This window comes from Hippoglossus stenolepis, chromosome 13, assembly GCF_022539355.2.
Source record: "Hippoglossus stenolepis isolate QCI-W04-F060 chromosome 13, HSTE1.2, whole genome shotgun sequence".
Taxonomy (NCBI): domain Eukaryota; kingdom Metazoa; phylum Chordata; class Actinopteri; order Pleuronectiformes; family Pleuronectidae; genus Hippoglossus; species Hippoglossus stenolepis.
In genome coordinates this window covers 1007458-1012457 of record NC_061495.1, presented here as the reverse complement: position 1 = coordinate 1012457, position 5000 = coordinate 1007458, and the positions used below count along the sequence as shown (strand labels likewise).

The following is a 5000-nucleotide window of genomic DNA, read 5'->3' as shown; positions in this document are numbered from 1 at the left end:
CTGAACCAGTCGAGTCAGTGTTCATCCTCAGGAGAGCGTGAATGTCTGGGTGTGATTTCATGGTAATCCATCAAATGGTAGTTGAGATATTTCTGGAGTGACCAGCTGACGTCAACGTCCCCGGAGACGAGTGTGGTGATAAATCTTTGAAGTGTGAACACAGTCAGGGGGAAATACCTGGATCTGAGGATCAGGTGGCGTCTGATGGATGCTGCAGGAAGCTGCATGTTCCCTCTGATCGCCTCGTTTTCTCATTTTATCTGTCAGTCACACACACACACACACACACACACACACACACACACACACACACACACACACACACACACACACACACACACACACACACACCTCTCTGCATCCTTTACCGACTGGTCTTTGAGTTTCTCACTCTGTCCTAAATGTCACGAGTCGCTGCTCACACAAGATTCAAACCCCAAGAAGAAAATTCATTTGCTTGAGAACGAGGGAGATAAACGAGTGAGAGAGTTTATTATTCACCTTCCTCGTCTTTAATGAGAAGACAAAAGACTCATTAGCTGCGACGACGCCAAACACACACACACTGTGATTATATTCTCATGTTGTTACACAGCCGTGAAGATTACGATTCAATTACTGACTCACAGCAAACACAGCACTGTGTCAGTGTGAGAGGGCAGGGGATGAAGAGGAGGAGGAGGAGGAGGAGGAGGAGGAGGAGGAGGAGGAGGAGGAGGAGGAGGAAGGAAAAGAGGAGGATTAAGAGGAGGAGGAGGAGGAGGAGGAGGAGGAGGATTAAGATGGTGATGGTGATGAGGATGAAGAGGATGAAGAGGATGAAGAGGATGGTGATGAGGATGAAGATGGTGATGAAGGTGATGAGCATGAGGATGAGGATGTTGATGGTGATGGTGATGAGGATGAAGAGGATGGTAAAGAGGATGGTGATGAAGGTGATGATGAAGATGAAGATGAAGATGGTGATGGTGATGAGGATGAAGAGGATGAAGAGGATGGTAAAGAGGATGGTGATGAAGGTGATGATGAAGATGAAGATGAAGATGAAGATGGTGATGGTGATGAGGATGAAGAGGATGGTAAAGAGGATGGTGATGAAGGTGATGATGATGAATTTTGAATGAATGTTTTTCATTTTCCACTTCTTGTCTCTTTTATTACTTCCTGTTTGTCTTGTGGACCTGGTCGATCTGCTGCTGGAACCAGTGAGATCAGTGAACCTCACTGAAGCTGTTTGGAGGTAGAACGTTTCCCAGGGTTGATGTGAGAGGTGATGATGTCAGTGTGATGGACGAGCGGCTGCAGGTCGCTCTGATGACAGGGTCAGGGTAACAGCTGACGTCTTGGTCCTGTGGACACGATGGACAGAACCTGCTCGACTCCACTAATCTGTTTGGCTCAAAGCAACGTTTCCAGGTGTCTTGGGAAATTTGGGATTAACTCAGGCTGAGTGGACGCTGTGTCTGTCCCGCATTAAAACACAGAAGGTAAATATTGTCCCTGCTGTGGTTTCGGATCATGTCTGCTCGTCCCTCCTGTTGTCCCCATGAGACGAGCTGTCAGAAGAACCTTGACGGAGTGATGCGCTGTCTCACCTCCACAATCCTCCTGACGCTGCTCTCCTCGCTTTAAAGAGCTTGACTAACTTTAGAGTTTCACTTGACTAGAGTCTGCACCCAGGACAGTTGACTGAGCCGTCGAGGGCTCGTGTCTGAGCACGATTGTCACAGATGGCTCCGGCTTCTTTGGGACATTTTTCCGCTGAAGAAATTCAGAGTCTGTTAAGTTTCCCCCGAAGAGATGGACGGCACGTTGCAGTGAAAGAGAACAGATGTGTTTTACAGGTTGTTAGACAGGTCAGCACTTTGAGATGTGAAAACTGAATCTGAAACTTTATCAGAAACGTGTTGAGGATGAAACTTTGTTCTGCTCATCGACTGAAAGATCAGAAGCTTAAACATCTGAAACCTCATGAGTTACAATCGGACTTTTACTTTATCATGCACCATCATCACGCTGCACCATCACCACGCTGCACCATCACCACGCTGCACCATCATCACGCTGCACCATCACCACGCTGCACCATCACCACGCTGTACCATCATCACGCTGCACCATCACCACGCTGCACCATCATCACGCTGCACCATCACCACGCTGCACCATCACCACGCTGTACCATCATCACGCTGCACCATCATCACGCTGCACCATCACCACGCTGCACCATCACCACCCTGCACCATCACCACGCTGCACCATCATCACCACGCTGCACCATCATCATCACGCTGCACCATCATCACGCTGCACCATCACCACGCTGCACCATCATCACGCTGCACCATCACCACGCTGCACCATCATCACCACGCTGCACCACCATCACCACGCTGCACCATCACCACGCTGCACCATCATCACCACGCTGCACCATCATCACCACGCTGCACCATCACCACGCTGTACCATCATCACGCTGCACCATCACCACGCTGCACCATCATCACCACGCTGCACCATCACCACGCTGTACCATCATCACGCTGCACCATCACCACGCTGCACCATCATCACCACGCTGTACCATCATCACCACGCTGCACCATCACCACGCTGCACCATCACCACGCTGCACCATCATCACCACGCTGCACCATCACCACGCTGCACCATCACCACGCTGCACCATCATCACCACGCTGTACCATCACCACGCTGCACCATCACCACGCTGCATCATCACCACGCTGCACCATCACCACGCTGCACCATCACCACGCTGCACCATCACCACGCTGCACCATCACCACGCTGCACCATCACCACGCTGCACCATCACCACGCTGCACCATCACCACGCTGCACCATCATCACCACGCTGCACCATCACCACGCTGCACCATCATCACCACGCTGCACCATCACCACGCTGCACCATCACCACGCTGCACCATCATCACCACGCTGCACCATCACCACGCTGCACCATCATCACCATGCTGCACCATCACCACGCTGCACCATCACCATGCTGCACCATCACCACGCTGCACCACCACCACGCTGCACCATCACCACGCTGCACCATCATCACCATGCTGCACCATCACCACGCTGCACCATCACCATGCTGCACCATCATCACGCTGCACCATCACCACACTGCACCATCACCACGCTGCACCATCACCACGCTGCACCATCATCACCACGCTGCACCATCATCATCACGCTGCACCATCATCACCACGCTGCACCATCACCACGCTGCACCATCATCACCCCGCTGCACCATCACCACGCTGCACCATCACCACGCTGCACCATCACCACGCTGCACCATCACCACGCTGCATCATCACCACGCTGCACCATCATCACGCTGCACCATCACCACGCTGCATCATCACCACGCTGCACCATCATCACCACGCTGCACCATCATCACCACGCTGCACCATCACCACGCTGCACCATCATCACGCTGCACCATCACCACACTGCACCATCACCACGCTGCACCATCATCACCACGCTGCACCATCATCACCACGCTGCACCATCACCACGCTGCACCATCACCACACTGCACCATCATCACGCTGCACCATCATCACCACGCTGCACCATCATCACCACGCTGCACCATCACCATGCTGCACCATCATCATCACGCTGCACCATCACCACCACGCATCTTCACTCTCAAACTGAAGCTTCAAGGTTTCTGTTGCTCGGTAATTCAACATCTGGAGGTGAAGCCTCTCAGCCGCTGGTCCTTCAAGGACCTGAGGGAACAGGTCCTTGAAGGACCTGAGGGAACAGCTCGGCCCCGTTCACTGCAAATATCTTTACATCATGTTGATGTTTAGGGTTTTCTTTTTGATGCTGCTTTACTCTCTTTCTCTTTCTGTCTTTCTTTCTGTCTTTCTTTCTGTCTTTGAGCTTCTGTCTTTCTGTCTTTCTGTCTTTCTGTCTTTCTGTCTTTCTTTCTGTCTGTCTTTCTTTGAGCTTCTGTCTTTCCTCTGTGTCACCCTGAAGACCTTTATCCCACCATCCGTCCACTCTCTCGCTCCTGCTGTCCATTTCCTCTCGGAGGGTTTTACGACTGAAAGAGCAGAAAACACTTGTGTTTCAAAGCCGTCGGGTTTTGTCGTCTTTCTGTGGACGGCAGCTGTGCAGCAGGAGATTTACTGAAAGATTTGTCTTTGTTTCTTCTGAGGATTCCTGTGTGATTTCCTCTCAGACTGAATCCACAGCTCCTGCAGCGCTCGCCTCCTCGGCTTCGTCTGTTTAGTCAAAAACTAATATTGTCCTCTGAAAGAACCAGGGGTCTGCTGTTTATTCAGATCTGCTCTTTCTTGAGACTTTCTATCTACTTTCTGCTTTTGGCCAAATGGACATTACTGCACCTGCAATAACAATAGGCTGATTTTGATCAATGTATAGATTTATTGATCGTAGAGTGTTTCTCTCTTTGAGCTGCACAACACAGAGTCGGTCACCTCAGTGACAAACATATAATTTGACACTAACGACAAAAACAACAGACAAAAGGTTTTAAAATCCTCAGAGCAGCTGTGACATGTGTTTATAATAATAATATTTTATTTATCTTATGCATTGTAACACTTTTACTTGTAGTCTATTACATTTGACAGCTGTAGTTACTAGTTACTCTAAAGATAAATGTTTTACATACAAATATATATGTAATGTATGTTTTTCAATTTCGAGTCAAAGCAGCTGATAATGTGGTTTACTACCAGAGTAAATCTCTGCTGGTGTCACCGAGGGAACAGTTACAGGAGCAGTTCTTCCTTCCTCTGCCCCCCCCCCCCTGATTCTGTGTTATTTCAGTCACTATGATTGCCATCATCTAATGTTTTACCAGTAAAGTGAGTGATTCATGATTCATCATGAGACAGATGGAGAGGGAGCAGGAGTCGTTGCAGCCGAGCTGTTCGGACTCTCACCTCCTGAAATACAAATCA

General features: G+C 49.8%; 1 protein-coding gene across 1 annotated transcript in view; it reads left to right on the top strand.

Moving 5' to 3' along the window:
• The window catches only part of htr2aa (5-hydroxytryptamine (serotonin) receptor 2A, genome duplicate a), a 23685-nt gene that overhangs the window by 2006 nt on the left and 16679 nt on the right, over positions 1 to 5000 (top strand). The window lies entirely within an intron of this gene.